Source organism: Saimiri boliviensis, chromosome 8, assembly GCF_048565385.1.
Source record: "Saimiri boliviensis isolate mSaiBol1 chromosome 8, mSaiBol1.pri, whole genome shotgun sequence".
Taxonomy (NCBI): Eukaryota; Metazoa; Chordata; class Mammalia; order Primates; family Cebidae; genus Saimiri; species Saimiri boliviensis.
In genome coordinates this window covers 18,911-42,826 of record NC_133456.1, presented here as the reverse complement: position 1 = coordinate 42,826, position 23,916 = coordinate 18,911, and the positions used below count along the sequence as shown (strand labels likewise).

General features: G+C 40.3%; 1 non-coding gene across 1 annotated transcript; it reads left to right on the top strand.

Moving 5' to 3' along the window:
• On the top strand, positions 1-141 carry LOC141585502 (U4 spliceosomal RNA). Its single transcript, XR_012519055.1, has one exon. It is a non-coding gene; the product is annotated as a U4 spliceosomal RNA (small nuclear RNA).
• The last annotated feature ends 23,775 nt before the right edge of the window (positions 142-23,916 follow it).

Sequence of the window (23,916 nt, the reverse complement as noted above, 5' to 3'; positions counted from 1 at the left end):
AGCTTTGCACAGTGGCAGTATTGTAGCCAATGAGGTTTATCTGAGGTACGATTATGGCTAATTGAAAACTTTTCCCAATACCCCACAATGATGACTGGAAATATAGTCGGCATTGGCAATTTTTGGAAGTTTCTACAGGAATGGAATTTAAAAATTAAATAAAAAAAATAAATTAAAATGGAAAACAAATACAAAAAGATTAGCTGGATGTGGTGGTGCACACCTGCAATCCACCTACTTGGGAGGTTGAGGCAAGAGAATCCTTAAACCCAGGAAGCAGAGGTTTTAGTGAGCCGAGATCATGTTTTACAAGAGTAAAACTCCGTCTCAAAAAATTTTTTTTTTCTTTAAAACAGGTGTGTTCCTCCTCTTGCTTTCTGAGGACTCCCTGCTCTGTCACTTAGTAGTGGCTAAGAAACCCTTTTAACGTCACTAGTCTGTGCGACTTGCCGTCAATTCCATTTCGTGTGAGATCCAAAATCCTGTTGCTGGGGCCTGGGACAAGACCCCTCTTCTGGAGACAAAATTATACTAATTCTTTTCTTTCTTTTGAGACAGAGTCTTGCTCTGTTGCTCAGCCTGGAGCGAAATGATGTGATCTGGGCTCACTGCAGCCTGTGCCTCCCAGGTTCAAGCAATTCTCCTGTTTCAGCCTCTTGAGTAGCTGGGATTACAGGCACCTGCCACCACACTGGCTAGTTTTTGAATTTCTAGTAGAGGCAGGCTTTTCCAATGTTGGCCAGGCCAGTCTCGAACTCCTGACCTCAGGTCATCCACATGCCTCAGCCGCCTAAAGTACTAGGCTTATAGGCATGAGCTACCTTGTCTGGCCGGTGTGTATCCTTGGTGATCACTTGGATATGGAGGGTGGAGGAGGAGGCATGTCACGCAGATATCACTCTTGGATTACCACCTGGGATGTTAGGCTCAAGGCTCTATTATTGGTTCAAACCCTGAGAGCGCCAGCAAACAGCTTGAGGTGGTGTGGAGCAACATGCTGTTTTCCTGAGCGCCTGGGTGCAGACGGGCTGAGGCCTAAAATGGTGTCAGCCCCAAGTGAGGGTGAGGCTGGGGTTTTCTAATCTCCTGTAAATGGGACGTGTTCCAGTCTGACGTAACTGCTCCGTTGTACCTAGACAGCCTCTCTCCTGATCTTCAGGGTGTACTTATCATCTGGCCTGTCCTCTTCTGGCTTCTGCTTGCTTGCTGACCCAAGCTGCTGGTGCACGTGGTCTTGTACCTTGGGACCAAGCCTGAGGAGGGAGGAGTTATCGCCCCAAGCTTTCAGGCCCCGGGGAGAATCTTTCATTAGGGAGAGTAGGCTGGCTGATTCTTCTTTGTTAGGCACACCTTGGTTTCTCAGGTGCAGTGGGGTGCCTCAAGCTGAAAGCCTGACTCCTTGTATGGACCAGACCCCATGTGGCTGCCAGGCCACTTTGAGGCTGAGAGACAGTTTTATCTGGCCTCTGTCCTGCACATGTTTACGGTATCTTCTCTATGTTGGCAGATCTGGGGGTCCACCAGATAGGATCCTGTGAAGAGATCTCAAAGGTTGTTAGTCCACTGTGTTTATTACATCATTTCCACAATCAAAGATGAATAAAATACGGAGGAGTATTTAGTGATAAGGCTGATGGCGCACCTGTGCTAGGCAGTGTTTTAGTTCCTTGAGACACCAAGGAGTTGAGACAATCCTTTGCCTTAGAGTTTTGCCTCTGTAAGTCTTGCTATCGCGAGCTGTGTGTGTTAAAATGTCTGATTTATCAGGCGGGATCTGGGCTGTCTGTAAGCTTAGGTGAGGGGAGGCTGGTGTTCAGCAAGTAGCCAGTACCCCTCAACATCCCAGTTCTTCTCCACCAATCTTCCAATTCTAGGACTGATGCAGAGGCCCTCAGAGTGACTTAAGAGGGGAAGTAGTCAGTGTGCTCTGTGGCTAGCTTGTTTGGGAGCGTACATTTTAAATCCTCTCCTGACAAAACATTGGAAACAAGTGGTGTTTCAGCTTGAGTTTCTCATAAATAGCTTGCAGTCGTATAAACCAGAGCATGCATACCACAGGGCAACATGAGGGTCCCTGTACCACCCTTTCTCCCAGCGTCCTAAGTGGGCATTTACACAGAATAATGTGTGCAGGCTCACTGTGTGAAAGTCCAGTGCTTTGTGCTTGGAGTGTCATCAGGGAAGGGCCCCTGACTTGGAAGTTTGCCGAGCTGCCGCAGAGGGAAGGAGGGGGCATGCAGTGCTGCTGCATCTGTGTCTTGCTCTGTGACAGGAGGCATGAGATAGCCTTGGTTTCATGAAGACCTTGGGTGTCCCAGCTCACTTCAGCCCTGAGCAGCCTGATGCAGGTGCTGGGCCCTGGTTCTGGAGGTGAGAATATAGCGTGGGCTTCCACTGCATGGCTGGCACAGTGGGCATTCAGGTGCCTGTTTGGGGACTGCTATGGAGTCCTGTGCCAGACACAGTGGTGCACAGCTAGGAGCCAAGGGTCTCTGCTTTTGCTGGAGAATCTGAGCAGATGTAAAGTGTTAAGGTTAGTGGTAGGGTTAGGGGTTAAGTTTAGGGTTGGTGTTGGGGTTTTGGGGTTGGGGTCAAGGGTCAAGGGTCAGGGCTAAAGAGTAGGATGAGGGATTGGGGTAGGGGTAGGGTTAGGGTCACGGGGTTAGGGTTTAGGGTTAGAGGTTAAGGAGGTGACGTTGAGGATAATAAGCAGATTACTAAAAGCAATTCTGCTTCACTTCAATAACAACCTTCTCCAACTCATTTTTTCTCCATAAACTTATTTTTCCAAGAAGAATCCCAGGCTTCTTAAAGCACCCTGTGATTTTTCACACCTTAAATCTGTGAAATTCTGTCTTCTGCTGCTGTATGCATAGTTCAAACATACAAGGCGAGGCAAAGCCAGATGCCCTCCTGAAGGGACCCGAAAAATTCCTCTCTTTCTCTCTCTGGAAAGAAATGAAATCCTCTCTTTCTCTCTCTGGACGAAAATGAATTATCTGGACCATCAGTGCTAACCTTCGAAAGCCAAACCTGTTTGTGAGATCTCCTTTAAAACTACTGTAGACCCAAGTGTTTATATTTATATGATGTTAATTTAGTATTTATATTAATATAAGGGAGAACACTTAAATCTCTCTACGCCACATGTACCTCTGGCTTATTGCCCAGTTAATTGTTGCCTCAGGCGAAAATTTGGTTTCTGTCTCTAATTTTTGTTGGAAAGAATATAACTGATCTCAAAACATCTGCTATTATTTTAGGGACTCTTGCTGCCATCTCCATTCTTCCCTCTTTTCTTGCAATCTGTGTGGAAGTTCTTTAATGTGAACATTTTGACCACCTTCACACTCCGATGTCTACTGTCAGCGCATTCAGACTTACTCAGCCAAGGCTGTCATCTTAGGCCAGGGATTTTTTAGGGATCTTTATTTTGTATGATACGGTTGGCACTCCTTTGACTCACTGTATCACCCTAGAGTTCTTTTCATTTTAGGAGCCCAAGAGGGCAGAAAAAGAAGTAGGTGAGCAATTTAACTTTCTGAGTGGGGAGAGAGTCCCGTTGTGTTAAGCAGCATTGCAGAGCATCGTATGTAGTAATCTAGCAGATGAGTCACCTGGCTGCTGAGCACACATGCTCGCTTGCTGCTGTGAGCTCAGACTCCCTCATCATTAGTCTTTTCTATCTCTGGAGGGAATTATAAGGGCCACTTACTAACCCTTAAGTCAGAGAGAGTTAAAGGTGTTTCCCCAAAACACTGAGGACAGAATGAAAGGTGAGGAGTGTTAGCCACAGCTCAGAAGTGCAGGAAAGTCTCTGAATGTGGGTTGTTGGAGAAATGCAGGTCTTTTTTCTTTTGGAAGTCTCCCTAGAATGGGGTCAAGGACTCTGCCCATTCTAGGATGAATAATTGGTATATTAGACACCCTCAGATGTTTATCCCAAGCCTTCATTTAGGGATCTTAATGAGTTTGTTCAGCCATCACAGTCTCAAATGCTAAGTAGGACATTGGAATCTCTCCACAGTCCAAATTAGCACTGTCTTTTAAAGTTGAGTTTCTCATTATTCTCACTTGACATACCTTATGTATCCCACACGCATGCTAATAACACATCGTGCTCACTGTTACCTTTGCAACAAGACTTGAACTTTACTTAGCCTGGAGGAGTGCACTTCACATGTCCAGACTCAGTTCTGACTCATTCTTCAGCCCTGCATCAGTCAGGTGGGGGCTAGGTTAAACCACGGTGACAAACAATCTCCAAGTTTCAGTGGCTGAAAAATCTTCTTCCTCATTTATTTGTATCTCATCGTGGGTCAGGTGAGAGGTCGCTCTGTGCTGTGTCGTCCTAACACAGGAATCGAGGCTGAAGGAGAAACCATCAATAAGATCCCCATTGCTCTAGAAAAGACAAAAAGCATGCTGGGTAGAACTGTTTCTTGGAGATTTCTCCTGAAAAAGTCACATATTATTTCTACTCACCTCCAATGGCAAAAAAAAAAAAAAAAAAAAAAGAAGAAGAAGTCACATGGCCATGCAAACATTTAAGTAGGTGGGATGGAGCAGTCAGAATGCATTCATAAAAAATGAACTGAAAATATGTGGAGAACAGCGCCAATGACTATTGTGAATGCCAGCATGCATTCCTGACAACCCAGTGCTGCTACCCTTCACACTTCTTCTGTCTTGCAAAGTGTTAGAACTTCTTATCTGAAGCCACACCACTCAGAGTGACTGCAGAATACATAATGACATCTCCTTTAGGATGTCCTTAGAGAATTCAAGGAAAAGAAGTTACATAATCAAAAAGTGCTTTTGGTTACAGCTGTTTGGCACTAGAGGGTAAGATTAGAGAGAGATTGTAGTCCGCCCCCGGCACACAGCTTGGTTTTATACATTTCAGGGAGACATGAGACATCAATGATTATGTGTAAGATGTACATTGGTTCAGTCCAGAAAGGTGAGACAACTTGAAAAGAAGGCCAAACAGGGGGCTTCCAGATCATAGGTAGATCAAGATGAATGATTTCATTCATTTGAGTTGCTGATTTCCCTTTCCAAATGAGGCATTCAGATATGCATTTATCTCGGTGAGCAGATGGGTGACTTTGGATAGAATGGAAGGCAGGTTTGCCCTAAGCAGTTCCCAGCTTGACTTTTCCCTATAGCTTAGTGATTTTGGGTCCCCAAGATTTATTTTCTTTTCACAAGGTCTAACATGTTTTCCCATGAGCATTAATTATTCATTGTGTATTTTATTACACAAGGCAGAGATTTTTAAAAATACATCAAGTTCATGACTAGCTAAATAATTACATAGAAGTTCAACTAAATTTGGAAACATTCCAGAGTTTGGGTTTCCAGTAATTCTTTGTAATTATTTTAAAGGTAAAGTATTTTTTCCCCATAAAACATGGAAACATCTAAAATCACCCATAGGATGTTCTGCCAATTTTGTATCTCTAGTTTCCTCATTTTCTGCAAAGCCTTATTGAGGAAATTGACTTTGAATATCCTTTTAAACATTTTTGTTTTAGGAAGTGTTGTGGTAGAACATTGAATTATCATGGTCACAAGTTCGGTTCACATTCTTTTTTTCTTTGAATATTTTTTCCCAGTGGCCAATATTTGATTCTGGTGTATTATGGCTAAAAGGTAGACATTGGAAAAAAATAAAGACAAGAAGTATTTGGAATAAGTGATCCAGTCACAATGAGTCAATCAGCCATTGGAACATAATTTTACAAAGTCGCTCTTATAAAATATCCATGAATTGAAATAGAATCTGTAAGGTTATTATTATTTTTCCTGGTCTAAGGTGAAAAGCATTTTAGAGAATGAACCCAGGACACATCCACAGCACAAGAAAAAAATGTGAAAACAAGTTTACACATATGCAAAGCCCACACTCATGGAGTGAGGCGTTAGCTCCACCTTCTTGATGGCTGAGTGTCTACGTTAAGTATTTGGAATTCTTTTGCAAAGGAGATTTCTATTCAACTCCATTTGCTTATTCACCTACACACACAAATGGTGACACCTAGATGATTACTTGAAGCTTTAGTTAGTATTAAACACTGCAGCAGTATGTTGAACAGTTCATTCCTGTGTTGGCCACCAGTAGCTCTTTTTATTGGCTGCAATTTTCCTTTGACATATTTCAATCTTTTTTTTTAGTTCTTACTTACTTTCTGATACTTTGAGATTATCCTGGCTCATATATTTACTGTTCCAGTTCTAGTATCACACATTTCTTCAAAGAACCTGATTTCTTTCAGAATGGTAGAAAGAAATCTGGCTGCTGAGTAAGCACATTGTGTCTTGTCTCTCATTAGCAATGCTAGGAAGTATATGTGTGTATGTCGCCTACCTTTACACACCTAGTTAGGAAGGTTTCGATGTGGAACTGTATGTATCTGTATTAAACTACACATAAGTTTATGTTGATGTCTTCACCTCTGATCTACTATCACATGAATCTTTCTACCCTTCTCCCCTTGCTAATTTATAACCTCCCATTTCAACAGTGAGGGACCTGGTTCCTACCATCTGCGACTTTATGAAGTGGAATCCAATGATGAAGTATAGTTTATTTTCCTTCAGCCTACAGATTCTACTCATTGTTAAAGAGACTTAGGTCAGCACCGTTTTTGCTACACCTTCAGAGAGTTGGTTCCCACATTTGCGTCTTAGTCCATTTTGTGCTTCTGTAACACAATACCTGAGGCAGGGTAATTTGTAAGTAAAGAAGGTTCATTTGGCTCACAATACTGCTGGCTGGAATGTCTGAGATTGGGCAGTTGCATCTGGCGGGGCCTCAGTCTTTTTCACCTCATGGTGAAAGTGGAAGGGGAGCAAGGGGTGCACCAGAGATCACAGCAAGAGTGAAAGCACGAGGGAAGCCAAGGAACCAAGACTCTTTTTGACAATCTACTCTTGCAGGATTTAATCCATTTATGTCAGAGCAGACAGAACTCACCCCCATGGGAGAGCATAAATCTATTCATGAGAGATCGATCTACATAATCCAAACACCTTCCACTAGGCCCCACCTCCCCACACTGCCACCTTGGGGGTCTAATTTCAACATGAATTTTTGCAGGGACAAACAACATCCTAACCAGTGTAATTTGTAACATAGTTAAATTATTTTTCACATTATGGATTCTGTGCTGGGATACTCCACATCCTGAATAATATTTAATTTGAATAGAGTTTGATTTACCCATTTAGCTGTAAATTCTGCATGTTTTGACAAATGGATAGTGGCCGGTATATACTATTAAAGTATCATATAGAACACTTAAAACCCCCTCCCCACGCAGCCAATGGCTTCCCATCTGTGTAGTTTCCCTTCTCCAGAATCTCATTAAATGAGGTCACACTGTGTCGATTCTCCTCACACTGTGAGGATTCTCCTTCCACTTAGCAATGTGCATGAAAGATCACTTGTGTCTTCATCTGAGTTTATAGCTTGTTCCTTTCTATAGTGAAATAGTATTCCATTGCATAAATGTATTACAATTTGGTTATGCATTTCGGGGACCAAACCTTCCTCTCCTTTGTTCCAGGGTTGGAGGCCTGCAAGTTGTCTAACAATAGATACATTAATAGGGGAGACAATACTTGGTTGCTTTTTCCACCTGTATCATCATGTGACAAAATTCATGAGATGGCAGGATCCAGTTTACAAAGAGGTAAAAATAGCCCAAAGAAAAGAAACAAGACTAGAATCTGATAACCCACAAGGGCTGTAGTTTTCCTATTAAAAAAAAAATTTTTTTTTTAGACAGGGTCTGGCTCTATGGCCGAGGCTGGAGTGCAGTGGTGCAAGTTCAGCTCACTTCACCCTCTATCTCCTGGGTACGAGAAAGCCTCCCTCCTCAGCCTCCTGATTAGCTGGAACCACAGGCACATGCCATCATGCCCAGCTAATTTTTGTACTTTTAGTAGTGACGGGGTTTTGCCGTGTTGCCCACGCTGGTCTTGAACTCCTGGCCTCACAAAGTGTTGGAATTATAGGCATGTGCCACCATGCCTGGCTGAGTTATAGTTTTTCATTGAAACATAAAATTTCTCTCTTTAGTAACCTTAATTTTTGATCATAGATAATCACAGATTATTCTTGTTTTAAAATAAGTCTAGTTTTGTTAGATTTTGCCTGATTATTTATGTAAGTGAAGCAAGAAAAGGAGCTGACCACATAGGTGCTTTCAAGCTTCTTTGCAGCAAGTTTTCCTACAGAATCTCAGATTGGAGTTTTAAAGGCCTTATTGAGGCTAAAAGCCAAGCCCAGAACATACTATCAAATTTCAGCTGCAGTCCTAATAGCTTTGAGTGAATTCCTCTCTTCTATAGGCTCCCAAACTATCCCCCAATTTCTGGGCCTACAAGAAAGGACCTTTCTTACTAACCTGTAAGGATGTGAATCCTGTAATCTAGGTATCAGGCTGGCTTTTCTCAGACTGCTTTGTAAGGATTGGGTCCATAAAAATCAACCTTAGTTCCTTAAAATTGCTGGTCATAGCTGATCTTAGGTACACTATTGCTAAATATGATATTCCAGTAAAAGCCTTGATAATATAAACAAAGTTTCCAATTATGTCCTGTTCTAAGGTGAACAGATTCTTATTGGACTTCTGCTAACAACTATATTGTCATGAAAATAAGAGTGTTCAGTAAGAATTTCAAAATTCTGGAGAAATCAGTCAAGAAAAAAGATAAATGCTTCATTTCTATTTAAATAAATGTAATCTACTAAATTGTTGTGAGTTATAGTTAGCTTAAGAGAAAGACATTTCTTAAATCCAGAAACTATAACATTAAATATCAGCAATGCTTAAAAAAAGCTATAAAATTATAATCAATTTTCATCAGTTTATTCAATGCCATGTACTCAATTCCAGTTTTGCTGAATCTTGGGTTAGCTGTGTCATGAACCCATCAGTTTCTCAACTAGACTTCTGGACATCTTCACTGAGTCTAGTGTATGGTCTTAAAGTTATTTGAGCAATATCATCAGAAAACTGTAACCAGAGTACCTGTCACAGTCTTTTATGTGAGTCTCAGAGGGAGTCCTGTGTTGGAGACGAACATTCTGATCCATAGCTGATTGCAGGAGCTTTTCGGAAAGCATCAGGGCTAAATAATATCTAAATGACAAAGAGCATGAAATGACTATGACAGAAGACCTGATGAGAATTCATTATACCACAATTGACAAGGATATTCAATTTTGTCTGTGGCATATGACATTTAAAATAATAATTGAATATATGACTCATAACACTATACCAGCAGATAGCATAAATAAGGAAGACATTGACAAATTTCCAGGAATTTTATATAATTTTTGAAAACATAACATTTTACCAATTCAAATATAACCCAGGGAAGGTTAGATATCTCTTTTTTTTTTTTTTTTTTTTTTTTTTTGAGACGGGGTTTCACTCTTGTTACCCAGGCTGGAGTGCAATGGCACGATATCGGCTCACCGCAACCTCCGCCCCCTGGGTTCAAGCAATTCTCCTGCCTCAGCCTCCCTAGTAGCTGGGACTACAGGCGTGCGCCACCATGCCCAGCTAATTTTTGTATCTTTAGTAGAGACGGGGTTTCACCATGTTGACCAGGATGGTCTCGATCTCTTGACCTCGTGATCCACCCGCCTCGGCCTCCCAAAGTGCTGGGATTACAGGCTTGAGCCACCGCGCCCGGCAGATATCTCTTTTTACTTGTGTACTTGGTATAGTTTTTCTTATAAAAAATACAACGTACTTTATTTGCATAACTTGCCTTACTTTTCCTGCATACTTTGCATAGAGTTTCTAGTTATTCTGTTATTTCTAGTAATTTTATTTATGTATAGATTATATTTTAAACACTTAATCTTTATTTTCCAGAGTAAACTAGGAAGTAGACAATTTTAAATTGTCATATATTAACATTCTATAGTAGATTAGAAAATGTATGAGGAGCTGGGCACGGTGGCTCAAGCATGTAATCCCAGCACTTTGAGAGGCCGAGTGGATCACGAAGTCAAGAGATTGAGATCATCCTGGTCAACACGGTGAAACCCCGTCTCTACTAAAAATACAAAAAAATTAGCTGTGCATGGTGGCATGTGCCTGTAATCCCAGCTACTCAGGAAGCTGAGGCAGGAGAATTGTCCGAACCCAGGAGGAAGAGGTTGCGGTGAGCTGAGATCGCGCCATTGCACTCCAGCCTGGGTAACAAGAGTGAAACTCTGTCTCAAAAAAAAAAAAGGAAAATGTATGAGTATATGATCTCTCCCGACATCTAGAGTGATGTTTCCTCATAGTATAATTTCTCAGTGTTGTATAAAAAAAAATTATTAACAGGCCAACATATCTTTACTCTCTCCATAAAAATATGGGACAAAAGTATATAAAATTGAATTAGCTATGCTCAGTAATTAACGTTTTAGTATAGTATCTTATTTATAAATGATTAGATATGAGAACCATGGTTAAGCCTCACGCCATGGCATTCCTATAACAAGAGTCACCTTTGCTAATTCAGGGTAACTTGTTGGCTGCAAACTATAACCATAGGCAACTTCTTTAGCAATATAAACCTCTAGATGAAAGAAACACTCGACAATCATAATAGAAACATATATGATCAATGAAATATCTTTATGGGAACATGTGTTTTACAGCCTCAAAAGAGTATTTTCACCTAGACTGCACTAAAAGAACAAGATAAATCTGAAACTGAAACTTAAAACGGCCTTTATGAACAGAAACACTTTGATCCCTCAGGTAAAGGGCTACATATTTCCCTCTATATTTTCATATCTTAGCTTTAAGATGAAATGACATTGTCCTTTTACTTATAATAGGATAACCTAGGAATAGGAGAACTTAAATAACATGGTCATTTTACTTAAAATAGGACAACCTAGAAACTTGATTTCTGCTTATTAGTGCAAACCAAAGGGGTTATTTCCAAATATTTTCAGTTTAGTTTTTGTTCATGTGTAATATAAATGATTTAAAAGCCAGGTTTTGGGGGAAGCTGTCACAAATGTGTGTAATAGTTGCTGCCTCAGCATCCAGTTTCAGACCTGACCTAAGTTGTCTGAAGCCCAGTCTCACTGTATCCCCTCCGATCTGGGTAACCCTCCCCCTCCCTGAGTGGTCGTGATGCGGCCCATCCCGCTGAGTCAGAACCCACCCATCACACAGCTGCTGGTCATGATAAAACCTAATGGTTGACACCAGAGCCCTGTAAATAAGCCCAGCTCCACGTGTTCTCTTAAATCAGCAAAGCCACACCCTCACAGGAAAGCCCGAGAACAAAGCTTCAGGCCCTCCCTCTGCTCTCTGGTTCCTCACGGCCTTCAGACTACCCCTCGGGCTCCAGACGCTCCCCGAACTTCTCCAGGATGTATAAAAGTTAGAGATTTCTTCTGTTCCTGTGTTTTGATGTTGCCTCCTCCTCATGCCTTAACTGACTGACACCCCAGAGCCTGCCTTTCCCCCTGGCCAGGGCTCTCCTGGAGATGGGCTGGTTTCTAGCCTCCTTTAAAGAGAGACCTCAAGACCAAATTAGAGAGAAACCTAAATAAATAAATCACAACAGAAAGCTTGGTTGTTTACTTACAATACATATTTATAATGTAAAGTGTGTTTATGCTAGATTTATAACACACTAGGCCTGTTCTAGCTCTAAATTGCACTGCTATCTTGTAGTATGCAGTTATTCCTCATTTTATTTTCCACTTGAAGTCATTGTATTCCCTCAGTTTATAAACACCTTGAATTCTTTAGCTGAAAAGACAAGGTAACTTGATAGGGCACCCCCCTTAGGAACCATAACCCTCAATGGAGAACAAATTAAATGTGCAAAACTGTGAGCACCATATCCTATGTTATTAAAGAAAGAAAACAATGCTGAAAGGCAGGAAGGTCTTTATGAAGAAGTTTAAAGGAGTAGAGGAATGGACAGATGAACTGGAAATGGAAAATCAGTTTTCCTTTCCTTTAGGAGTAAGCCCCTTTGGAAACTAGCTGGTAAATGTCACAGTCCCTTTAGATGGCAAGGTTAGTGAATACTAAGAAAGCACTAGGGTACAAGTGTTCATCACGCAAAGCACACCTGTAATATTTCATCTGGTCTCTCAGTGACCCTATAAGAAACAAGAGACGTTTTCAGATGAGGAGATTGGGCTTCACGGTGAAATTAGGAGACTGGTATGACTCACATAGTCAGTGGTTGAACGGAGTTCAGATCCCATTCTTCCAACTGCAAGTACAGGGCATTTCCCACTAATCAGCGCATTAACCCAAGAAATCTAATTTTTCCAAACATTTAAAATGGTGCTATGGCCATTTGAGTAAAACCAGTTTTGGCCTATACCTCTGATTTCTCATTATCAGTCTACCATTGTTCATCTGATACGGGCAGCAGAATTAAGATTTAATGAAGTCTAACAGAACCCCTCATTATCTGTGTAGATACAGTAGTAACAGAGATGGTGATATCGTTTGGATGTTTGGCCCCTTCAAATCTCATGTTGAAATGTGATTCCCAGTGTTGGAGGTAGGGCCTGCTGGGAGGGAGGTGTTGGCTCATCGGGCAGATCCTTCATGAATGGCTTGGTGCCCTCCTCACGGTAATGGCTGAATTCCTGCTCTCTTCACTCACTGAGATCTGGTTGTTAAAGTGTGATACTGCCCCCGTCTGTCTCTTGCTTCCTCTCTCACTATGTTAGGTGCCAGCTCCCCTTTGCCTTCTGCCATGATTGTAAGCTCCCTGAGGTCTCACAAAAAGCAGATGCTGGTGCCATGTTTCTTGGGCAGTCTGTACAACCATGAGTCTAATCACCCTCATTTCCCTATAAATTACCCAGCCTCAGGTATCCCTTTATTACAGCAATGCAAATTGGACTAATACAGATGAAGAGATAAAATACTAATTTAAAAGATGTTTATATATATATATATGTTTAATATTCTCACTGAGACTGGGAGGTGTTAGAGACAAATAATTGAAAACAAAATTTCCTCCCAACCAAGGAAACTTCTCCACAAAAGTAGAAGAGAAAGAAATACTATTATTACACTTTAATTTCCAGGGTACATGTGTAGAACGTGCAGGTTTGTTACATAGCTATCCACGTATCTTGGTGTTTTGCTGCATCTGATCCTCCCATCAACTATACTAGGTATTTCTCCTGTTATCCCTTCCCAATCCCCCACCCCTGCCTGTTCCTCCCCACCCCTCCCCCACCACCCACAGGCCCCAGTGTGTGATGTTCCCCTCCCTATGTCCATGTGTTCTTATTGTTCACTATCCACTTATTTTTTAGAAAGATTTATTGTGTTTTAAGTTCTGCAATACATGTGCAGATCATGTAGGCTTGTTCAATAGGTATACACATGCCATGGTGGTTGTTACTGCATCCATTGCCCCATCATCTACATTAGGTGTTCCTCCTAATGCTATTCCTCCCTGGCCCCTCAACCCCCTGGGCCCCAGTGTGTGATGTTCCCCCACCTGTGTCTGTGTGTTCTCATTATTCAACACCCACTTATGAGTGAGAACATGCAATGTTGGGTTTTCTGTTCTCGTGTCAGTTAGCTGAGAATGATAGTTTTCAGCTTCATCCATGTTGCAGTAAAGGACATGAAGTTATTTTTTACGGCTGCACAGTATTCCATGGTGTATATGTGACATATTTTCCTTGTCCAGTCTATCTATGATGGGCATTTGGGTTAGTTCAAAGTGTTTGCTATTGTAAACAGTGCCACAATAAACGTACGTGTACACGTGTCTTTATAATTGAATGTTTTATAATCTTTTGGGTACATATCCAATAATGGGATTCCTGAGTCAAACGATATTTCTATTTCTAGATCCTTAAGGAATCACCACACTGTCTTCCACAATGGTTGAACAATTTACATTCTCAACAGCAGTGTAAAAGCATTCCTGTTTCTCCACATTGTCTCCAGCATCTGTTGTCTCCAGATTTTTTAATGATTGCCATTCTAATTGGCATGAGATGGTATCTCAAAGTGGTTTTGATATGCATTTCTCTAATTATCAGTGATGATGAGCTTTTTTTTCATGTTTGTTGGCTTCATGAATGTCTTCTTTTGAAGTGTCTCTTCATCTCTGTCACAAAATATTTTGCCCATTTTTGGTTGCCAGTTCACTCTAATGCTAGTTTCTTTTGCTGTACAGAAGTTCTTAAGTTTACTTAGATCTCATTTGTCTGTTTTGGCTTTTGTTGCCATTGCTTTTGCTGTTTTAGTCATGAAGTCCTTGCCTATGGTTATGTCCAGAATGGTATTGCCTAGGTTTTTCACTAGGCTTTTTATGGTGTTAGGTCTTATGTTTAAATCTTGAATCCATCCAGAGTTGATTTTTGTATAAGGTTCAAGGAAGGGATCCAGTTTCAGCTTTCTGCATATGGCTAGCCAGTTTTCCAACACCATTTGTTACCTGGGGTATCCTTTCCCATGGCTTGTTTTTGTCAGGTTTGTCAAAGATCAGACAGTTGTAGCTGTGTGGTGGTACTTTCAAGGCCTCTGTTCTGTCCCGTTGGTCTATATATCTGTTTTGGTACCGGTACCACGGTGTTTTGATTACTGTGGCCTTGTAGTATAGTTTGAAGTCAGGTAGTATGATGTCTCTATAATTGTGTGCTTAGGATTGTCTTGGCTATGTTGGTTCACTTTTGGTTCCGTTTAAAGCTTAAGGTGTTTATTTTCCAATTCTGTGAGGAAAGTCATTGGTAGCTTGATGCGGATAGCACTGGATATGTAAATTATTTTGGGCAGTATGGCCATTTTCACAATATCGATTCCTTCTAACCATGAGCATGAAATGTTTTTATATCTGTTTCTGTCCTCTCTTATTTTCTTAAGCAGTGGTTTGTCCTTCTTTTTGAGGAGGTCCTTCACATGTTTTGTTAGTTGTATTTCTAGGTATTTTATTCTCTTTGTAGCAACTGTGAATGGGAGTTCACTCATGATTTGGCTCTCTGTGTGTCTGTTGCTGGTGTATAGGAATGCTCATAATTTTTACACATTGATTTTGTATCCTGAGACTTTGCTGAAGTTGCTTATCAACTTAAGGAGATTTGGGTTAAGACAATGGGGTCTTTTAAATATACAATCATGTCATCCGCAAATAGAGAAAATGTGACTTCCTCTTTTTCTAATTGAATAACCTTTATTTCTTTTAGCATTAAACAACAGAGTAAGATGCACTTCTCAGGAAATCAGCTCAGAAATTGCAAAGACAGAAAAAAAAACCTCACCTTTTTATATAACAGGCAGATACAACCTTTAACATACTAATTCTCAAGGTAAGCAATAACTTGTCCTCAAGAGGACTTTACATTCCCATTTGTCACACACCTTTCATTTTAAATTTTCTTAGTAATTGGGGTAACCATCTCTTTTAGACAATTGGCTTTTCCAAGAAAAAATAAACTTCTTATGTCTTTATAAAAGGAGGTTTCTTGCAACTTGGAGTAAGATACCTGCTGAACTTACCCTCCCAGCCTCCTACTGAACCTGAGAAATGGAGGTGTTATCTTCCTTGATAATTTTCAAAGTGATGATTCCCAGGCTTTCAGAACAGCATCTTTGGGTCTTAAAACTAATGAGACTAAGTTATCTTTTAAGAATATTTACATACATTTCAAAATGACAAAGATGTACAAGCTCTCTAAAGTAAACACCCAAAGCAAAAGGTGCTTCTTTTCTTATTTTTAACATGGAGAATATATTATTCAGTTAGTAATTATAGGCTTCCTAACAAAATACTACAGATTGGGTAACTTAAACAACAGATATTTATTTCCTCACTGTTCTTGAGGCCGAAAGTCCAAGATGAAGGTGCCAGTGGGGTTAGCTTTTGGTGAGACTGCTCTTCCTATCTTGGAGACAGTTACCTTTTCACTCTCTCCCATGTGGCCTTTTCCGCATGCACAGGGAGAGAGATCTCTTGTGTCTCTTTCTCCTCTTAGAAGAATACCAGTCTTATCATACTGAAGCCCAATCCTTGTCATCTCATCTAACCTTAATTAACTCTTTAAAGGCCCTCTCTTCCAATAAAGTCACACTGGAGGGTGGGACTTCCACATACAAATTTAGCGTGGGGCACAATTCAGTCCTTTACACAGAGTTGAGCTTCTTATTTTTAGTTGTCTTTTGTCCTTATGGGAATAACAAGCCAGGCTGAGTCCTTCTCATCATGGGGCATGTATTGGAAGAAGAGATGATGAAAAGCAAGTACATTTTTTTTTTTTTGAGACGGAGTTTCGCTCTTGTTACCCAGGCTGGAGTGCAATGGCGCGATCTCAGCTCACCGCAACCTCCACCTCCTGGGTTCAGGCAATTCTCCTGCCTCAGCCTCCTGAGTAGCTGGGATTATAGGCACGCACCACCATGCCCAGCTAATTTTTTGTATTTTTAGTAGAGACGGGGTTTCACCATGTTGACCAGGTTGGTCTCGATCTCTCGACCTTGTGATCCACCTGCCTCGGCCTCCCGAGGTGCTGGGATTACAGGCTTGAGCCACCGCGCACGGCCGAAAAGCAAGTACATTTATCACTTGCAAGTAATAATCAAGGAAAGAAATAGTGATGAGTGAAGGCCCTTGGCTCAAGGATGAGAAGATACCTGTGAAGCTCCTGGTTAGTCAGGCAGTAAATCAAGCATTCCTGATGATTTGGAAAGAATGGAGCTAGAAAAACCAATTCATGGAAGCAGAATCATCTAGATAGTCAGTGATATAACTAAGTTGTATGTACTATTTAGGCCATCAATCTATAATTAACTCGTTTATTTATGCACTCAACATTTAATCACCCCTAGATTCATTGTACACATCAGTATGGCTGAAAACTACCCAGATAATTTTTTCCTTCCTGCAATCACTTACTACCACTGTAGATTTTATGAAACTATTAATCAGGTTTGAACTTAGATTTCAATTTTAAGCTGTTGTCATGTTGATTTTACACAAACAGTTATGAGGTGACATGACAGAATTCTCCTCCTACCAGTACAGTTCACAAAACCCATGAAACATTTATATGGCTTGAAGCATCATATGTGCTCAGTTTATGGTGAGAAAACAGTTATCTGCATTTCTTCCCTGTTTTAAAAAAGAACCATCAACTAATTGAAAAAGCATAACTCACTCAAAATAACTAAAAGACGGTCTAGATAAATTTACAAGATTATGTAGTCTGATAACATCCACAGACAGATAGTAAACTTACATCTAAGGAGTTTGGGACGAGTCTTCACTCATGAAGTACTGAGTTTCAGAACTCAGTACTTCACTCTTCTCAATTTATGGCCGTTCTGTTGAGAGGGTGGATTTTCATCACTGGAGGCAGATGTTACACTGCTCCTCCCCTTAGGCAATCTGGCTTAGAGGAAGGCAAGCGAAGGCCAGATGAGGCTGAGCCTGCACCCAGCTCCCCATGCCCATCCAACCCTCTGATTCTCTACCCTGTGCATCTTGAAGTCAAGTTAGCTATGTTTTAATGACTGTGTCATATTTTAAAGAGATGAAAGAGATGATGATTCATTGTGCATTTGTTAAACCAAGTTTCAGACATGATTAACATGGTCCCTTGACACCAACCATGGGTGAATCATTTTAGTCTCAGGTAGACAGGTTTTGTACTGTATTCTGTATTAGGCAGAATCAGAAAGTAGAGAGATTGGAGAGTCCTAGATAAGCTGATAGAGAATGGGTAGGATACCACTGGCACTTTCTCACCCTTCTTCTGACCAGCAGACTGCTGGTTAACCCCGACTTTGGCCTCACCTAGCTTCCCACATGGTTCATCAGTAGCAGTGGGGCACAATGAGTTATCTGCTGAAATGCAAAGGAAACACTGATGCGTTTTAAATTTATTTCCTCAAGTCAATTGAGTTTTCCCCTGAAATATGGTCACATTATTAATTACTTTTAATCTTGGCTTTGCCACGTATTATGTGTAACATTGAGTAAGTAATTTAACTTTTCTACGTCTCATTCCCTCATCTGTAAAATGAGGTTGACAGTAGTGTCCCCTGAGGGTGGTTGGTGAGAATATTAAATAAATCAACATATGTAAACCTCCTAGAACGATGCCTAGTGCATAACAAATACTTCATAAGAAGATTCTTGGTTATTTTATTTTCCACAAGTTATTGGGGTGCAGGTGGTATTTGGTTACATGAGTAAATTCTTTAGTAATGTGTGAGATCCTAGTGCACCCATCGCCTGAGCAGTATACACGGCATTGTATTTGTTGCTTTTGTCCCTTGTGCCTCCCCCCCTCCACCAAGTCACCGAAGTCCACTGTGTCACTCTTAAGCCTTTGTGTACTCATAGCTTAGTTCCCGCATATCAGTGAGAACATACAATATTTGGTTTTCCATTCTCGAGTCGCTTCACTTAGAATAAGTCACCAATCTCATCTAGGTTATGGCAAATGCTGCTAATTTATTCCTTTTTTGGCTGAGTAGTATTCCATCATGTATATGTATGCCAGTTTCTTTATCCACTCATTTATTGATGAGTATTTGGGTTGGTCCCATGATTTTGCAGTTGTGAATTGTGTTGCTATAAACATGCATGTGCAAGTATCTTTTTTCAAATAATGACTTTTTTTCTGAGTAGATATCCCGTAGTGGTATTGCTTGATCAAATGGTAATTCTACTTTTAGTTCTTTAAGGAACTCCACCCTGTTTTCTGTAGTGGCTGTACTAGTTTATATTTCTTCTAGCAGTGTTGAAGTGTTCTCTAATTGTCGCAACCACACCAACGTCTACTGCTGTTGTTGTTGTTGTTGTTGTTTTTAAATTCTTTGATTATGGCCATTCTTGCAGGAGTAAGGTGGTATTGCATTGTAGTTTTGATTTGCATTTCCCACATCATTAGTGATGTTGAGCATTTTTTTTAACTTTTTGCTAGCCATTTGCATGTCTTCTTTGGAGAATTGTCTATTCATGTCTTAGCCCACTTTTGGATGGGGTTGGTTGATTTTTTATCACTGATTTGTTTGAGTTTGTTGTAGATTCTGGATATGAGGAGTCCTTTGTCAAAAGTATATATTGTGAACATTTTCTCTCACTCTGTGAGTGAACTGTTTATTCTGCTGACTGTTATTTTTGCCATGCAAAAGCTCTTTAGTTATCTCCCAGCTATTTATCTTTGTTTATATTGCAATTGCTTTTGGGTTTTTAGTCATAAAATCTTTGCCTAAGCCAATGCTTAAAAGGGTTTTTCCGGTGTTATATTCTGGAATTTTTATAGTTGCAGGTGTTTGGTTTAAGTCCTTAATCTGTCTGAGTTGATTTTTGTATAAGGTGAGAGATGAGGATTCAGCTTTATTCTCCTACATGTGGCTGGCCAATTATCCCAGCACCACTTGTTGAAAAGGGTGTCCTTTTTCCACTTTATGTTTTTGCTTGCTTTACTGAAGATCAGTTGGCTGTAAGTATTTGGGTTTATTTCTGAGTTTTCTATTCTGTTCCCATTGATCTATGTGCCTGTTTTTATACCAGTACCATGCTGTTTTGGTGACCATGGCCTTATAGTTTGGAATTAGGAAGTGTGATGCCTCCAGATTTGTTCCTTTTACTTAGTCGTGCTTTGGCTATGTTGGCTCTTGTTTGTTTCCATATGAATTTTAGAACTGCTTTTCCTGAACTCCCAACCTAAGGTGATCCACCCGCCTTGGCCTCCAAAGTGCTCAGATTACAGGCGTGAGCCACCATGCCCAGCCTTAGAACTGTTTTTCTAACTCCGTGAAGAACAATGGTGAAGTTTTGATGGGAATTGCATCGTGTTTGTGCATTGCATGTATTTGTACATTGCAGTATGCTCATTTTTACAATATTAATTCTACCCATCCAGGACCATGTGATGTGTTTTCATTTGTTTGCATCACCTATGTTTTCTTTCATCAGTGTTATGTGGTTTTCCTACTAGACGTCTGTCCACCCTTTTGTTAGCTATATTCCTAAGTTTGTTTTTTTTTTTCTTTTTTTTTTTTTTGGCAGCAATTGTGAAAGGGTTTGAGTTCTTGATTTGGTTCTCCTTTTTGTCGTTGTTGGTGTATAGAAGAGATGATTTGTGTACATTAATCTCGTATTGGGAAATCTGCTAAATTCTTTTATCAGTTCTATGAGCTTTCTGGAGGAGTCCTTTGGGGTTTTCAAGGTAGATGATCATATTGTTAACAAACAGAGTCAGTTTGACTTTCTCTTTACCTGTTTGGATGCCCTTTATTTCTTTCACTTGTCTGTTTGCCCTGGCTAGGATTTTCAGTACTATCTGGAAGAGGAATGGTGAGAGTAGCCATCCGTGTCTTGTTTCCATTCTCAGGGGGAATGCTTTCAACTTTTCCCCATTCAGGGGAAAGTATTATGTTGGCTGTGGGTATGACATAGATGGCCTTTATTAAATTAAGGTATGTCCCTTGTGTACCGAATTTGCTGAGAGTTTTAATCAGAAAACGATGCTGGATTTTGTTAAATGCTTTTTCTGCATCTATTGAGATGATCATGTAATATTTGTCTTTAATTCTGTTAATGTGTTACAGCACATTTATTGACTTGTTTATGTTACCCCATCCCTGCATCCCTGGTATGAAAGTACTTGATCTTGGTGGATTATCTGTTTGATATGTTGTTTGATTTGCTTAGCAAGTATTTTATTAAGAATTTTAGCATGGATCTTTATCTAGGACATTGCTGTGTAGTTTTCTTTTTAGTTGCGTCCTTTCCTGGCTTTGGTAACAGGGTGATGCTGGCTCCATAGAATGAATTAAGGAGGGTTCCTTCTTTCTCTGTCTTGTGGAATAGTGTCAAAAGGATTGCTGCCAATTCTTTGAATATCTGGTAGGATTCTGTGATGAATCCATCTGCTTCTGAACTTCTTTTTATTGCTGGTAACTTTTAAATTCCATTTCAGTCTTGCTACTTGTTATTTGTTTGGGGCATCTAATTCTTTCTGATTGAAGCTAAGAGGGCTGTATATTTCCAGGAATTCATCCATCTCTTCTAGCTTTTCTAGTTTGTTTCTGTCAAGGTGTTCATAATATCTTCGGTTGTGCTTCTCAGTGAGGTTATTGGGATGTTTCTCTCTCTCTGGTAATCTTGTTAATGGTCTCTCAGTTCTATTTATTTTTTCAAAGAACCAGCTCTTTGTTTCATTTATCTTTTGTTTGTTTGTTTCCATTACATTTAGTCTGGTGTTGGCTATTTCCTTTCTTCTGGGTTTGGGTTTGGTTTTTTATGTTTTTCCTCTCATTCCTTGAGGCACGACCTTAGATTGTCTGTTTGTGCTCTTTCTTTCTTTCTTTTTTTTTTTTTGAGACGGAGTTTCGCTCTTGTTACCCAGGCTGGAGTGCAATGGCATGATCTCGGCTCACCGCAACCTCCGCCTCCTGGGTTCAGGCAATTCTCCTGTCTCAGCCTCCTGAGTAGTTGGGATTACAGGCATGCGCCACCATGCCCAGCTAATCTTTTGTATTTTTAGTAGAGACGGGGTTTCACCATGTTGATCAGGATGGTCTCCATCTTTTGACCTCGTGATCCACCTGCCTCGGCCTCCCAAAGTGCTGGGATTACAGGCTTGAGCCACCGCGCCCGGCCTGTTTGTGCTCTTTCAGACTTTTTGACGTAGGTGTTAAGGGCTATGAAGTTTTCTCTTAGCACCTCCTTAGTTGTAGCTCAGAGGTTTTGATAGGTTGTGTAATTTAAATAGGTCATTGAGTTTGATAAATTTTTACATTTCTATCTCAATTTCCTTTTGGACCCAGTGCTCTTTCAGGAGCAGGTTATTTAATTTCCATGTATTTGTGTGGTGTTGAAGGTTCCTTTTGGAGTTTATTTCCAGTTTTATTCCACTGTTGGTATGATGGAATGCTTGATATAATTTCAGTTGTCTGAAACTTCCTGGGGGTCGTTTTATGGCCTATCATATGGTCTATAATGGAGAAAGTTCCATGCAGTGTTGAACAGAATGTGTATTCTGTGGTTGTTGGATGAAGCATTCTGTATATATCTGTTAAGTCTATTTATTCCAAGGTATAGTTTAAATCCATTGTATCTTTCTTGACTTTCTGTCTTGATGACCTGTCTAATGCTGTCAGTGGAGTATTGAAGTCTCCCACTATTATGATGTTGCTGTCTATCTCATTTCGTAGGTCCGTTAGTAATTGTTTTATGAATTTGGGAACTCCAGTGTTAGCTGCATATATGTTTAGGATCGTGGTATTTTTCTGTTGGACAAGGCCTTTTACCATTATGTAATATCTCTCTTTGTCTGTTTTAACTGCTGTTGCTTTAAAGTTTGTTTTGTCTGATCTAAGAACAATTATCCCTGCTCAGTTTGGTGTCCTTTTGTATGAAATGCCTTTTTCCAGCCTTTTACTTTAAGTTTCTGTGAGTCCTTATGTGTTAGGCCAGACTCCTGAAGGCAGCAGATGGTTGGTTGGTGAGTTCTTACCCATTTTGCAGTTCCATATCTTTTAAGTGGAGCATTTGGGCCATTTACATTCGATGTTAGTATTGAAATGTGAGGTATCATTGCAGTCATCATGCTCTTTGTTGCCTGCATACTTTGTATGGTTTGTTTTGTTTTGTTTTTGCTTTTTACCTTGTATTTTTGTTTTATTGGTTTTGTGTGATTTATGCGTTAAAGAGATTCTGTTTGCATGTGATTCCAGGATTTTGTTTCAAGATTTAGAGCTCCTTTTATAGCGGTTCTTGTAGTGGTGGTTTGGTAATGGTCAATTCTGTCAGTGCGTGTTTGTCTGAAAATGACTGTATCTTTCCTTCTTAAATAATGCTTAGTTTCACTGGATGCAAAATTCTTGGCTGCTAACTGTTTTGTTTGAGGAGGCTGAAGATAGGGCACCAATCCCTTCTAGCTTGTAGGGTTTATGCAGGTAAATCTGCTTTTAATTGGGTAAGTTTTGTTTTACAGGTTACCTGGTGCTTCTGTCTCACAGCTCTTAAGAGTCTTTCTTTCCTCTTAACTCTGGATAATTTGATGGCAATATGCCTAGGCAAAGACCTTTTTCTGATGAATTTCCCAGGTCTTCTTCATGCTTCTTGTATTTGCATGCCTAGGTCTCTATCTAGTCCAGGGAAGTTTTCCTCAGTTATTTCCCTAAATACGTTTTCCAAACTTTTAGAATTTTCTTCTTCCTCAGGAATACCAATTATTCTTAGGTTTAGTCATTTAACATAATCCCATAATTTGTGGAGGCTTTGTTCCTAATTTCTTATTCATTTTTCTTTGTCTTTGTTGGGTTGGGTTAATTCAAAGTCCTTATCTTTGAGCTCTGAATTTCTCTCTTCCACTTGTTCAATTCCATGGCTGAGACTTCCCAGAGCATTTTACATTTCTAAAAGTATGAACAAAGTTTCCTGAATTTTGGATTTTTTTTTCCTTTAAGCTGTCTGTTTCCTTTAATATTTCTCCATTCACTTCTAGTATCATTTTTTGGATTCTTTTTTTCCCCACCCCCACAGGGCTTTGCCTTTCTCTGGTCCCTCCCTGAGTAGCTTAACTAACCTCCTGAATTCTTTTTCAGGGGAATCAGGGATGTCTTCTTGGGTTGAATCCATTGCTGGTGAACTAGTGTGATTTTTGTGGGGTGTTGACATGCCTTGTTTTGCCATATTACCAGGGTTGGTTTTCTGGTTCTTTCTCATTGGGCTAGGCTGTGTTAGAGCAAGGTCTAGGGCTGAAGGCTGTTCTGATTTTTTGTCCCATAGGGTGTTCCTGTGGTGTAGTATTCTCCCCATTCTCCTGTGGATGTGGCTTCCTGTGAGCTGACTGCAGTGATTGTTGTCTCTTCTGGATCCAGCCACCCGGTGAGTCTACCTGGTTCTGGGCTGGTACTGGAGATT